General features: G+C 40.5%; 1 protein-coding gene across 1 annotated transcript in view; it reads left to right on the top strand.

Annotated features, from left to right (window-relative positions):
- The first annotated feature begins 14043 nt into the window (after nt 1-14043).
- Nucleotides 14044-15803, top strand: part of rgs17 (regulator of G protein signaling 17) — a 22014-nt gene continuing 20254 nt past the window's right edge. Inside the window, exon 1 of the mRNA XM_068719719.1 lies at nt 14044-14194. The gene's annotated coding sequence lies outside the window, so the exon portion shown is untranslated. The remainder of the gene's footprint in view (nt 14195-15803) is intronic.

The following is a 15803-nucleotide window of genomic DNA, read 5'->3' as shown; positions in this document are numbered from 1 at the left end:
CCTTTTTTCCCCATAGTGGGATAAGTAAGATTACAGGTTGAAGCCATCAGTTAGATGTCAACAGTCATTTTGTTCAAGAAAAAAAACGTGGCATCTGAGGGACAAGAGTAGAGAGGAACAATGAAAAAAGGAGAGAGCTCTCAGAGAATATAATGATAGACAGAAGCGAGCAGGGACGTACACACACATTTTGAGGGGCTGAAACGATGGATTAATCACATTTAAATTAAAAAAAATGTAAAGTTTGGATGTTACGGTGATAATAATGCTCGGGCAACTGTAGCCCTAATGCAAAGTGGAAAAGAGAGCGATGGCAAGATGTTTCACTGAGCTCTAATGAAGCTCTAGTCAGGAAAAACTATACTCTTGCATGCCTATGCCCGTAGTTTATTTCTCATACATCTGCCAATCACTCCTCACGCATGCTCACTCATTATTTCCTTGTTGTCATTGCTCGGGGTTGTCAATCATGATATCAGCTGTTTAGATCAGCTGGGCTCCTCTATCCAATAGCACAGCAAAACAATGATATGGTTAGCTTATAATCTTGCTCCTGTCTCTTTTTAAATATGATTGTCTCTCTACCTTCAGTGTTCATGCTGCTGTTACGGAACCCTCCACCTCCCCATCATCGTCTAGTGTTCGCAGATCCAATCATCTTAATCAACTCGTCATTCTATCAGCCTCATCATCAGCCATCACCACCAGTGTCTGGACTCTACGGGGGGATTTATCTTGCTGCTGCTCAAGGCAGACGCCCCCTCGATTACAAATCTCACTGTAGTCCAACCGCAAAAGACTGTGTCAAGGCTTTATCATCACATATCATCTGTTAATAATGAACAATTATCTTTTCTTCATCTGACTTGTCTCTCCTGATTGAAATAGTGTTTCCTCATACAACAACCCTATATAGATAAACAAAATCCCCTTACAGTAGATATGTGTTCACACAAACACGAAGAGACTTAATGTGTTCAAGGAAGCAGCTTCAGGGAGTCTCTTCTAATCATCTACACAGCCAAGTTGCTGAGATGAGGATAATAATCCCCAAAGGATGCTGACTCATTTTATTGATGAGTGCACACACACACACACACACACACACACACACACACACACGCAAATTATGATAAGCTCATCTGTCTTTTCTTCTGCTGATCTTTAATCAAAATATTTTTCCTGCTCATCTGAACCGGTGCAGTTGAAGGCTTGCAGGAGATTTTCATTGACGTCCCTGCAGAATTATCGGTGAGCACATGTGACACTTCCAGCATTCCCAAAACAAACGGAAGCAACAACATCATGGCAATAACCTGCTTTGTAACGGATCAAAGTTTCCACTTTAAATTTATTTCATGCAAACTAAAACATTTCAAAACAAAATTCTGTTGATAATGAAGCATCAGTTGGTTCTCGTTTCACATGGGGAACGAACAGCTGTCTCCTGGCTGAAAGATTGCTGTTTGTTGAACCCATCCACGTACGGAAGTTTTTTCCAGGATATCTACGAATTGTGGGGCATTATTTTAAGCAAAAATTTGATGTCAAAGGTAAATAATTCCAGCTTAATGTGTTGTGATGTGACGCAGACGTCTACAGACCAACCCTTCTTTTTCGAGCTCTTGATGAAAGCATCAGACAGTGAAGTGTGAAGTCTTATGTGGGAATGTGGTTTTGACTGATTGGGCCTTCGGGGCCTTTGCTGTGACAAGGGGCCGTAGCTGGCCTCTGGAGCGTGATTTATTCTATCTTTTGCTGGAGATGTTTTCCACATGAAGTAGTTAATTAGTTTGTTAGGATTTAAAGAGGTTGATAGAGTTAATACAGAGGCAGTACTGATGCCAGCTGTCGACTCGGTCCCTCCTCGGCTCAGGCTCATAGTGGAGTGTCGGTCTGTCATGCTGCCGGCGGCCTCGCCATGAGAGATTTCTCACTGCTGCATCTCCCCTCCCTCTCCCGCCTCGAGTGGGTAGACGGGACTCAGAGGAAGATCATCCCTCTGGTTTTAATTAGGCTTTTTAATTGAAGAGTGGAGACACTTTTCATGGAGACATGCGCCGAGGTAACAGTTGAGCAGAGGCGATAGGAGATAGAAGGGAGGGTAACCATGACACTGTCAAAGAGTTCAAGATCTGCAAAGCTAAATTTCAATTTGCTATAGGGATTTTTGAAAAGGTAAAACAATAAATTTAGGGTAGTCTCGGATGGATTAGGGTTCCTCAGGTTTTACAGAAAGGTAAAGAGGTTATTCTTTCACATAATGTCTATTCTGCCTGTTTCCAGTAAAGAAAAGTCCCTGAGCATGATCACTGAAGTAATTTACTCATCCTCTTTTTTACCAAGGCTTTGATTATGTATAAGTCATACCTGTACATACAATTTGTTCAGATCACAATCATTTCTTTGTAGCTGTAATCGGCCGAGTAATTTTGTCTCCGCACATCAGAAATTGTAGCAATTATAGCATTCATCTTACCTCTCATGGATAGATAACTGACATAGATTTTCACAAATTGCTATGTGACTCGTATTTTCTTCATTGAGTTTGACCTACGCTTATGTGATGATTTAGTCACGTTCACTATAACTCAAGGGATATGTGATCGTAGTAATTGTACTTGTTTTACAAGATAAAACACAACTACACCTGATTGCTATAAAAAATTATAGGTGTGATTGTCAGATTGTTGATCAGAGGGGGTTTAGACGGTTTGACAGGCAGTCAGTTTGACGTGTACTGTCTTAATTGTCCGTTACTGTGTGCCAGGACTTTGATTGCTTTGATCAGCATAAATATCAGCCACGGTAAATTAATCTTTTGTGTGACTTTCATTTTCTAATCTTAGCAGTTCTTTGGGTGTTTAGACCAGAAAAGAAGACTTACAATCGTCACCTCCTGCCACCTGTCGTTTTTTTTCATTAACTGGCATTCTGGCTGTTTTTCACACTTTTTTGGCACATCACACTGTGTGTTGAGGGATGTAAAAAGGAATAGAAGAGCTGGGGGAGGAAAGGGTTGAAGAAAAGGGCAAGACAGAAAAGACGAACATAGAAAAGAGGAAAAAGAGGTTGGCGAAGGCAAACGCAGGAGAGACAATGAGATACGTAGGAGGTGAAAGTCGTACCAACAACAAATGAAAACTTGCCTGAAAAAAAAATCAAACACAATGTAATGAATAAATGTGAATACCACCGAGGATTAAATATGAACCCTCTGAATAAAGAACAAATAGAGAGCATCAACAAGCATCAACAAGGGCATCAATAAAGAGAATATAAAAAATATTCTATAATACTCGCCTGCAAAACATAGTCTGACACTAGAAGACTGGTTTCACATTATCTACATACAAGCAGCATTTTGTGACGAGTTTGGATCCAATCATGGTTCAATGTTAAATCTACACAAGTGCGATGTGGAAACACATACACTGAGAATGGACTTTTAATCGAAGTAAGAGACATCAAGTGTCAAGCAGTTAAATTATTGAAATGAGCAAACTTATTCTTAAACCTAGATTCTGGATTTATCAATGAGAGGAAATGCCAGTTTACTACTCATTCTCACTCCTAACTCATGAAGAAGCGGTTCAGTAGTAACTCATTACAGCCTCTTTAGGGGAGTGAGGCTCCCCTAAAGAGGCTGTTTGAAATGAGATACAACTGGATCACATGCATGCCTCATTTCCTGTGAATCCCTCAAATGTGTGAAGGCAATTTTGAATCCAGCGCAGAACTGGCGGACTGCACTGCTGACAAGGAAAGAGAGGTAATCATGGCGATGTATCAATAGCATCAAAGACGATAACTTTAAGGTCACGGTATCTTCAAACAAGAATTAAGTTGGTCCATGAGATCAAGCGGCCAAATCATCAGAGGGTGATGGTGTGTGAAGACTTCAGCTACAAGATTCCACCTGCAGGATACTAACCTAACACAGCACCTCTGGCTCTTTGTTGTTAGTTGACCTTTTGTTCATATTTAATTCATTCATAAATGTCAGAGGTTTTATGTGAAGACTGGAGGACCTGAGGAGAGGAAGGGAGAGACAAAAGAGGAAGAATTGAAGACAGGAGTAAGAGGAAGAGGAAAGATAATAGGCAGAAAGAGGAGACGGAGAGAACGGGGTAAGAGACAATCATTAGTTTATTGATGTTTTGTACCCTCCAGCTGGTGAGATAGACACAGGCGTAGCTATGGAAACCAGCGAGTATATGACTCATGGGTTGTAACATTGGGGTGGGGGAGTTGGGAAGAGATTGAATGACGCTCAACTTCAATCACAGGGACCATAAAACAAGTCGGAGGGAAATGATTACTTAGAATCACCAGCACGGGATGTTTTTCCTCGAATGTTCAGGGCTTTTGATTATGTTATCAAATGTACCTAACTGCGGCTCCAATTAAGTATATTATTTTGTATCTTATTTGACAGATACATCTTTTTTTTATAGCAGAAATCCAACTTTAACCGTGCTGAGTTGATTTACAGTTTAAATGCTTCCGTTTTAGCCCATCAAGAGCAAGTCTCCTCCTTTCCTAATTTCATGAGAATAGCTTGTAAACGTGATTTTGAACTGATGAAGAAAAGTATGCATTACATCTGTGTGGTTAAATACAATCAGATGCTCTATTGCGACTGATTTGGACAGGACTTTTTATGCAGCATTACACCTCCAAAATCCCAGTAAGTCGAATAAGATGTCTGTTACTGTTCATAAAGAAGGACGAACAGACCTCTCTGGAGTCTAAATGACCTCAAACACAAGTAACGTCACTATAGATAAACTACTACATTTATCTGCTGGCAAACAAAAGGACTATATTTATTCATGCCGTTATAACCTCTGAGAGGCTCTTTGTGAACGAGGCCACACATAATCCAAAACATGTCAGGAGTAACTCAATCAAAATCTACCAACAGAAGAATTCAAATCTTTTTTTTATTTTTTATTATACGTATGGAATGATTTATCAATAGAAAACATCAATAAACTCTCTGGTCTTCAGCAGCTTCACTGACTAAGGACTTAATATGAAGTATGCTAGTTTTAGCATGTAATTATCTTTTTTTGCTTTGTTTCTTTTGTGACTTTTCTTTTGTTGAAGATAATTTCTAACATGGTTGTTGTGTGTGTGCAAGAAGTGCTGTACGACCTGAGCTAGTTTGTTCATTTGTTACTGTGACAATGTTGACGTAGTTATTTAAAGATCAATTTGTTGAGTTGCAATTGTATTATTATTATTATTCCTACACAGAAAAAAAAAGTCGATGTCATCATAACACAAAGATTAGTTAGACATCTTGAGTGTTATCTCCCTTTATATTTGCAACAAGGACCTGCTGCCACTCACAGCTGTGGCTTTTGACTAAAGCTGGCGTAAAGCGACTTGATCCCTCTCGTCCACATGTCGAACACTCTGAACCCCAAGTTTCTCCGGATGGCAGGCCGGCTCCATCTTTGAGCAATTGGGCTTTGTCCATAAAGAAGGTAAAATACAGTCCACTCGCCATTTTCGTCACTCCAAATATAAGGTATAAAGTATTGACATTAGATATATGAATACATACTAGTCCACTGGATTATCATCTGGATAGGAGTGAGTGATAAAACCCCCTCCACACACAGCTACTTAACACCTACTTAAGAATGAGGTGACATTCACTGTAATGTAGCAGACACCTGAGAAATATCACAGAAACCGCAGTTTAAAACACACTGGAGTCACAACAACGCACATGCACATTAAAGTGAAGTGCACTTTATTTAATTAGCACTATAAACTTTGTTTTTTTATGACACAAACGTTGACATTTATCTTCTCCTTCTGTGTATCTGGTTTCCTCCAGAAGAAATGACCCTTGAGTATAATGTATAATGTAAATTACTGTAAAAAGTGAAGTGTTTGCTGTTTTTATTATACTACAGGAATTGAGGGATTGCAAAAAATGCTACAGCAGTTAAAACAGGTCATAAATCAAGTCAAATTTATTGTGTTTATATAGCCTAATATTGTCTCACCAAAAACCCTCTTTCAAGGGGAAAATGTGTTCCATCCCTAGAAGGACTAGTTTGACATTTTGGAAAATATACTGATTTGCCTTCTCCGTCCAAAGGTCTTGTCTCCCCCTGTTTCCATGCTAAGCTAAGCTAACAGCTTCCTCATTGTACTATAGCTTAATAAAGTGATGGAAATATATGTTTGACAGCTTATTAGTGGCATTGTAGGTTAAAAAATCACTGCGCTGGGAGACGGGGTAGAATTTAGAGAAGAAAACTCAGAATTTCCCAAATTAAAGTCATTAATTTAAAAGAAACAAACACAGATATTAAAGTGGCAAATCTATGAGTTTATGAGATTGTAAAGTCAAAAATTGTTGAGAAAAGAAATAGTGGAGAAAACTGAGATCGGAATTTTGTTGCTCCTAAAGTAGTGTTATGGTGAGGGTGGCCTCAAGGTCCTAAAATATCCAATTCACGTTTTCTTTCATGTTTTTTCTGTGTGTGTTTTTTTAACATCAATAAATATTAACATTGTAGAAGTTACAGGAAAGTAGAGGCAAACAACTGTTTGTTTTTTTACCCACAATGGCCCTAATACACCGCTGTTATTATGAGAGTGGTATCAATCATATTATTTAACTCTTGGCAAAAAAATTGTTTCGTATAAAATGTCAAACAATCACTTAACATTCATCTACCAAACATGTCATACAGAGACATGTGGATGAAAAAATGCTAAAGAGTGAAAACAATGTTTTATTTTTCTCTGAGGATCATGAATGAAAAATTGCATAGAAATGTTGGTAAAAACTAAATTCAGGCAGGCCGCCATGATGTGCACAGTTGCCTGTTTTAAGGAGTTTGAAGGCACTCAGGAAGAAAAATAAGTTCCCATTACCAAAGCTGAATTTGATATTACCATATCTGGTATTTTGTGTCTGGAAAGTTGAATGAAGAAAACTGCGAAGGCTATCTCAAAAGTCATCTTCCAAATTTGGTAATCAGTCATGAGCAGATGGAAAGCCTCATTATCTTGCATAACTGCTGGTGAATATTTTCAAGTGTCTCCTGGCAGACTCAATGAATGATGAATTTTAAGCAGAGCTTCAGAGCAATGAAGATGAATTATTGAATGTAGTTTTAAGGAGGCTTGACAGAGAGCCTCAGAGAGAGAGAGAGAGAGAGCGAGGGCTAAACAGAGGTAGCATGTCAATATGTGTGCGTGTGTGTGTGTGTGTGTGTGTGTGTGTGTGTGTGTGTGTGTGTGTGTGTGCGCTCTGTAGTAGATCGGTTTTGACATTTCACAGATACGTGATGAGAGATGACATCTCCAGAGAACCGGCTCGTCGTGCTTTACTACAGAGCTGAACATCAAGACTTCTCTGACGTCCTGCTGCTCTGCGGCGTAGCTGTACATCAATGACGTCTAATCAAAATGTCAACTCTTCACAAAAAACATACTTGTAATCTAAGAATGACATCTTAAATTGAAGGAAAGTACAATTTTTGGAAAGTTGAACCTCGAAAAAATATCATTAGCTGTGTTCCTTTTAAATATGTTGTTTTTAATCCCGCTACAAGTTAATTCAATTGGACCTTTGTTTTTTCAGATATAACAATTAAAACAGCAATCCCATTGGCTGTGACAGTGACTCCCCCGTCGATGCTGTGGAGACCTTCCGTCTCCTGGGCTCCATCATAACCCAGGACCTCAAGTGGGAGCTGAACATCAGCCCCAATCCCCAAGAAGGCTCAGCAGAGGATGTACTTCCTGAAGAAATTCAACCTGCCAAAGACAATGATGGTGCACTTCTCCACAGCCATCATCAAGTCCATCCTCTGCTCCTCCATCACGGTCTGGTACGCTGCAGCCACAGCTAAGGTCGAGGACAGACTGCAGCGCATCATTCGCTCTGCTGAGAGGCTGATTGGCTGCAATCTGTCGTTCCTCAAGGACTTGTTCGCTTCAAGGACCCTGAAGCGAGCAAGAAAGATTGTAGCCGACCCCTCTCACCCTGAACATGAACTGTTCATGCCCCTTCCATCTGGCAGGAGGCTGCGGTCCATCAGGACCAAGACCTCACGACACATGAACAGTTTCTTCCCTTCGGCAGTCGGGCTCATCAACAAAGCCCGGGGCCCCCACTGACTGTCATCCCCAGGACAACTACCTACCGGTCCCTCCCCTGCACATCCCTTCCCTGTTTCTTCATTTAAACACACTTGACACTTTATATTACACTTCATCATACTTGTTTACAGTACTGTTATCTGTTTGTTGTGCACTTTATTTTATATTCTTGTATATTCTATCGTAAATTTGAATATGTTTCTATTTCTTGTGCTGTGTTGATTGTTGTTGATCGTTTAATGTTATGCACCACCCGCTATGACATATTCCTTTTGAGAAATATGTCCAATTACATGAAAAGCTGTGCACGCTGAGAATTTTAAAACGACTGACCTCCCCATAAACTCTGTGCTCTTTGCGCCACACTTCAGAAACAAGTTGAAAAAAAAAATGCTGTATTCTGCCTCGAAACCACTCAGATTAAAACTGATTCAACTGTGGGCCGGACTGTGACCACGTACCTGCTGGTTTTCCTCACCTCCATATCCCCGGACTCTTACATCCCCAGGACAAATACATACATTTACCGGCACAACTCTTCATTTTAAAAATACATAACACTTTAATAACAGACTTATTTTATCCTCCTCTTATATGGTTGGTTTGTTTGTTTATCATATTCTATTGTAATTTTCTATTTTTAAACCACGTCTTATACTGTTGCACTGCGTTTATTATCATGCACCAATGTGCAAATGAACTTGACCAAAAAAGTTTCAGATTCTGATTTAGCTGGGTTTAATTCATTTCTACTTCATGCTTTCACAAAGGCTGTGGCATTAACATAAAAATATGAATCTTCCTACTTATGGGTTTAAGCCAGTAAAGCACTGCATGTATTGGGGAGTTCTTTGCTGATTATAGCAATTAACCATCTGCTCCGCTGTGTTTAAATTTGATCAGAACATGCTTTAATTTTAACATCAGAACAAAGTAATAATGGTGCGTGTTTATCTCCGAAGCAGAGAAACCCAGGCTTTGCTACCACTGTATCTCCAGCAACGACTGTCCTTGCTGCTACTTCATATTTTACACCATCAACTCTTACAATGTAGAAGCTTTTTTTTTTGTAAAAGAATAATCACTGGAGGGGGGCTGGAGGGTAAGCGTGCTGAGAAAATGTTACTCCGTTCCTATTTGGAAAAAGTCTCAGCGTTGTATACAACGAATTCTTTCCATGTGCAAGACTGTCCTTTTTATTTCCCTGATTCAGAAACATACTGTAAATATATTGTAAGATACATCCTTCATGTAGGATGTATCATTCCTTAAAGCCTCCTGCTAAAATACAATATTGTGTCTTTGCTTATTTACAAGTTTTACACCCAGAAAGTGGATCGACATTGAGAAAAACATCCCCTTGCCCTTTTCCTCAGTGATATCAAAGATATTGTATCATGATATAAAATACCAGTAATATTGCACCTGTATCCTTGCATTCAAGTCAGGCCTGAGGACAGCAGGCGTGCACACTGTTGGAGGTAGCGTTGAAGTATGAAAGGGCAATTTCAGAGCTGTCACGTCACCAAGATAAGATCCCCATCAGGAAACTGCAACAATTTGAGTTTGTATTCAGCCTGGAACCATTGTTGTTTTTGTGTCAAAGAAAGCAGAGGCACCATGGAATCTGTCTTTAAACGGATATGGAATAATTCTTACATCTCCCTTTGTAAGTTTGCCTTTCCGGACGAAACAGACACAAATGAATCTGACAGAAATGAGCGGAGCCTGTGACTTCAACACATGATTTAGGATGTCAGTATTCCGGTAGAAAAATGCCACACAACATAACATAAAAAAAGATATATACTGTACATATACTGTTGATTTGGAGATGTTAAGTAATATAGACGATTGTTCAAGAGGAGCTTGAGCCACTTCATTGTATTTGTCAACCAGGCTGAAGCCGTAGTTTGGGTTGTTGTCATTTGTGCGAGTGTTTGCAAGGTAAGTCTCATCCCTTCTTAAGGGCGGATCTTACAAATAATACATAGGCTACCATAGAACCTGTGGTAAATATCCCAAAATACCACAGAACCACCATAGGAGGAACATGAGGTACCTGGCAACACCATTTCCTTAGTCTTGTTAACTCACCATGCTTTGAGCTAATTGTCAACAACATGCTGATGTTCAGCAAGTATAACATTTACCATGTTTACTACCATGTTTATTCTTAGCTTTGCATGTTCACATGCTAACATTTGTTAATTACAATAAAACACAAGGTACAGCTGAGGCTGATGGGAATGTCATTAGTTCTGCAGGCAATTGGTCATGAACAAAGGACTGGACAGATACAAAAAGATTGACCTTATGGTGGAGCTACAGGAAGTCAGAGGATCACCAAAGTCATTATGATACACCGTCTGGGAAAAAATGAATGTCATTACAAAAATTGAATGGCAATCCATCTCTTTCTTGAGATATTTCAGTGTGAACCAAAGTGGTGGCCCGACTGGGATTACAGAACCACACCAAGATGGTCTGATTCATAAAAGATATGTAAATGTCAAAATCTAAATTTGGAGATGGTAAGTAACGACTCAAAGTAGAGAAGATTGCTCAGTTGAGCAACTGCAAATAGTACTGCAAATTGACATGCAGAGTGCAGTCTCTGTAAGGGTAAATGGCTGTAGCTTGTTCAAAATCTCTACGCATAAGAAAAACTGCAGTTTTATAGCTATGTGAAGGACAGACGGAGACGCAGGCCTTACATTATCTACCCCTCTCATGAAAAAGATATAAACTCTTCACACTCGCCTGGGCAGGCTTCATTTCCATCACTGTGGAAACGTGACTGAGTGCATTACTGAACAGGAGCCTTCCAATGTGACAGGTTTGGGGAGAGACAGCTCTTGCATCTTTAACAGCCATCTAATTTCTTTTTCATGAGGCGAGTTATTTTTTCAGTTAAAGTTCAAATTTAAGATATTTGCTGAAGGAAGGAAAGACTTAGCCAGCTGTAAGGTCTGTGTTTGTCTTGTGTTTATTAAAGGAGCTGTATTTAACATTGTGAGCATTAATATAGCAGCTATAACTATTGTCCATGTCTGCCCAGTAAGTCAATCTATGTTTTGTAATAGCGGAAAGAGAGCGTTTTTCTACACCACTGAGCTGTAGGTTTATTGGATGTGTTGTGGTATTTAACGTTAAAGATTACAGCGAACGCTAACAGAGACTGTTGATTAACCCAAGATGCTTTTGTAAATTTGCATTCAGCCCTCATGATTTCTCAGTGAGACTTTCAGACAACCAGACAGGTATGCAAGCTTCAACCAGCATGCCCATCTGTCTTTCTCCCTCTCTCTATCTCACTGACCCTCACACACACACACACACACACACACACACACACACACACACACACACACACACATACACAGACATACAGCAGTCAAACTAATTAAAAAGCCCCAGAAGGCCGTCTGCAGAACTTGGCTCGATAAATCACACTCAGACAATGAACACAGGGTGAAAGTTAACTCCACAGGCGCAGTCTTAGAGCAAAGATGTTATTGTGGTCTGCAGGTTTAGGTGTGATTGAAAGGACACACAGCAGTGTGGCACTAGGGAATGGCAATGTCAGTCTGTCAGCTGATCCACCACTTTGGTCCAGACTGAAATATCTCAACAACTGTTGGATGGATTGCGTTTCCAAAGCTGTCCCTTAATCTCATTTCCCTCTCTCCATCTTTCAAACAAACACTCAACGTGTACATCAACACAAAGTGATTCCACACAAAAGATGTTTGCACACTCATTATTTCCGTCATCACAATCTATTACATATGCAGAGTATTTGAACCGAGATGCATGTTTGTTCTTAAATGTTAATCCCTTAGACACGCATGCAGCTGTTTATTAAATGTGTTTTCCTCTCTGCCAGAGAACTCGCCGCTGCATGTTTCAGAGCCATGATGAAGTAAAGTAATGCTTCTGTCGCTCTTGATCTTATCACATGCTAATCGACGCAACACTCCTCAGCATGTGAAGAAAACAGGATTTGAACCACTTCAGATCCCTTTTAATGAACGGTGTCAAGGAACATACACATGTTCCATCTTGGCTTCCTTCCTTATCATGACCTTTGCTATCATCCTCCCACAGGTTCCTCACTATCTAAATATTGAGAGTGTCAGATGCATAGAGATGACGGATTACCAGACACCAGATAAATATATTAAATACATCCATTCCAGTACAGTTTTCACACTAACTTCAGTTCTTCTAGTTGTTTTCTTCTTATTTTTTTTAACATCTCTGCCTTCTGCCATGATTTGAAAAGCACCAATCCATGAGATCTATCTGCACCCCCGAAACAAAATGTGATATCTGTCAGCTGACAGCCTCTCACTGTCACTGTAGGTGTAATAATCATTTTCCTTTCATGCAAAGTTAACATGTATATTTACTGCTAGATTAAGCTTTCTTAGAACAGGTGTGTGTGTGTGTGTGTGTGTGTGTGTGTGTGTGTGTGTGTGTGTGTGTGTGTGTGTGTGTATGCGTGTGTGTGTATGCGTGTGTTTGTGTGTGTGTGTGTGTGTGTGTGTGTGTGTGTGTGTGTGTGTGTGTGTGTGTGAGGGAGAGCCTGAGCAGAGTTTTGGTGCCCCCCTGTGTTAGCGATAGGAAAATATAGACTTTCAAGCTGCAGATGCACATTGTCAGAGTGGAACAATACAAATAAAAACCTGAGAGCAATAATGATTATTCTTATGAAAAAAAGCATGACTGTATAGGAAATTTAAATAAGTTAACAAAACAATGGTCTGGATCGCTTTTTGTCTACAGATTTGTAATTATATATAGATAGGATAAACAAATTAATGAATGGATAATTTAAGTGATAATTTAAATTATCAATCTTTCGGATGTCAGGAATTGGTATTGGTGTCAAATGTACCTTAATTATCTCAGTGAATTCCTGCAGCGGTGAAAAAACAAACCCATTTACACCCTTGCTGTCTGACCTCAGACAAAATGATTGCCCATTAAAAAAAAATTACAAAGATGTTTTTGTAATTTGTCTCTGTAGAAGCTTTATTTTACATTTTAATATCTTCTACTGCCTGAAACACAGGCACCGTCTGTAGAGTGATCCACAGCCCTGTGCAGCTTATTTACTGTTTCTACTGCAGACTTCATTTAAAATCACCTATAGGATGTATGAAACAGCATTTCCATGTCTGCTTATAAAGGAGAAGAAGAATAAGAAGAAAAAGAACAAGAACAAGTGCTTCATGTATCATTCATTGCATATTAACAAATGTCCACTAACTCACAGATAACTATCACATAATGTCTATATAATGTACTGTGGAACAATTATACTGTAAATATGTTATACAATACCAAGGATACATACATCATAAAACATGTTATTGTCATTATAAACACACTGAATGGGCAAACTATAACAACAAAATAGCAACAAGAAGGATAGAGAAGTAAAAATGAGTCAATGATGACTCCCACTACTCCCATTACTGAAGTGCTTTGATACTACAGGAGACTATTTCTGAGTTTAAAGAGGCTTTTTTATATTATTTACTGGCTTATAGCCTGAGGATACAGTTCATCCTGTATGAATAGGGGCTTTCTAAACTTTATTACCCACTTACTGTGGTTATCCTCTTTCAGACAGACCATGTTTTACGATCGTATTGGATTGGGATGGATGGATTTTTGTCCTGGAAACGTTTGATGTTGACTTAACTCAATGCAGCACTGTGTTTAAATGAATACCTTGAGTTTTGGAGCTGTTGTGCAGCAGGGGCGTACTGTGACCCTCCGTGCATTACGGACCGTATGTGAGGATCTCTCAGCAGTGCATCTTCTCACCGACTGCAACCACAGAGCAGCGGTGGCAGCGCGCCTGCGCAGTGCATCCAGGGGCTCGGCGGCGTTCGGTGCTGAAGTGGGGCGGATGGCAGAAAAAACAGCGGCGATGGACATTTCACCGCAGGATTCCCATTTACGATGTCGTTAAATGAGCATCGGGACATCGCGTTTGTGAACCCATCACCTCAGGACACTGACAGCCCGACACAAAGGGGTAAGATGCTGATTATTCTGCGCTAATGCTCCACACGGGCTGGCTAGCTGACGTTAGCACGGCGCTAGCTGCTGCTCAGCTGCCACCTCCTCCTCCTCCTCCTCCTCCTCCTCCTCCCGCTGCAGAGAGATAGCGGATCTCGGGCTGTTTGCTAAAGCTAGCAAGTAGAAAGTGGGTGGTGTTTGATTTCTGGAAGAAAAAAAATAAAAAATCGGTGCGACAGTCTGCGCTGTGCAGCCCCCTCTCTCTCTAATCGGTTTATCACTCCGTGGTGTCAGCTGGGAGGGGGATCTCCCTCTCCCCGGCCGGTCGGACCTGCAGCGCGGCTGGGCTCCGATGGTTCGGACAGCTGCAGGGGGAACCATGCACAACACCCAGCCCGAGCAGCTAGCCAGCAGAGCTAGTGCACAGAGGGAGAGAGCAGGGTCCGGTGGGCTTACTTGTTATCTGGAGATATGCACGGGCCTTCAGGCAGATGCACCAGACCCAGTGCTGCGACAGCTCAGTCCAATGCATCCACCGTCAACTATCTTCTTGTAAAAACTTATTTTTTTACCTTTTGTTCCTCCACTGTCATGCACTAGAAAGAGCTCATGCCGTGCACAGCTGAGGGAGCACCCACTCTGCAGTCTCCCCATGGGTGTGTTGAGTCAGAGGAGGATGACCCCGAGGAAGGAAGGCCACAGACACGTTGCTCTGACAATAAAGTTGCTCTTTATCATCAAGTGTTGCTGGAGTTTAGACGTTTAGATGAGTGGGAAGAGCCCAGGTTATGTTGCCACTACATCCTGGGAGACTTCCTGATTCTTCTCGTCCAACTTTTACTCTTCAATCAGAGAAGCTGTCTTATCAGCACATTTGAGAAGAAGAAGATGTAGACTTCAGTTAACCAAAATGACTTCCTGGTCGTTCTCTCAGAGTTAACATGACTAGAGCGCGTATTTATTTGATGTTATGTGATGTGGAGTCCGGCCGACACCGTCATCAACAACATAATTTACCTTTAATACGATTCTAAACTGTTTTCTGGTTCATTCTTGGGCTGCGAATAACGGTTACTTTCATTGTTCATTAATTAGCCGGTTATCACCTGTTTAGGGTGATGGGCAAGAGTGAGAAGTCATCATCCCAGATTCCAAGGAGACGTCTTCAAATGTCTTATTTTGTCTGAGAAACAATGCCAGTTCTACAGTGATATAACGCAGATCAAGTCAGCAAACTTTCACAGTTGAGAAGCTTCAACAACATTTTTGGTTGAGAAATTACTTAAAAGATTATCTGGAAACTGCAGTTTCCAGATAATCTTTCTGTCAATGGCTTAATTGACTTATTTCCGCTCTAGCTCAGCGTGTTACTAAAGAGACTCCGTGGCCATCTTCCTCCTGGGAACATGCAGTTGAAACTCTCACAAGTACAACTCAAGAGCCTTATCTTTGCACACAGCTATGCACAATCATTCTTCATAGACTTTCAAAGTACAAGGGGAAGTTTTGTTTTCAAACTTATTGATGCCGTAAATGTTTTTTACGTCTTTTTACTTGCTGATTTTACTCACTGAGTTGCGGTAGACTGGTGATAGCTCGCAACATAAAGAGTCTCCAGTGTTGAG

Source organism: Cebidichthys violaceus, unplaced genomic scaffold (genome assembly GCF_023349555.1).
Source record: "Cebidichthys violaceus isolate CVI_PGR_0920_01 unplaced genomic scaffold, fCebVio1.0.p SCAF_10, whole genome shotgun sequence".
NCBI classification, from domain to species: Eukaryota; Metazoa; Chordata; class Actinopteri; order Perciformes; family Stichaeidae; genus Cebidichthys; species Cebidichthys violaceus.
The sequence above is the reverse complement of the archived record's forward strand: the minus strand, read 5'-3'. Positions and strand labels throughout refer to the sequence as shown.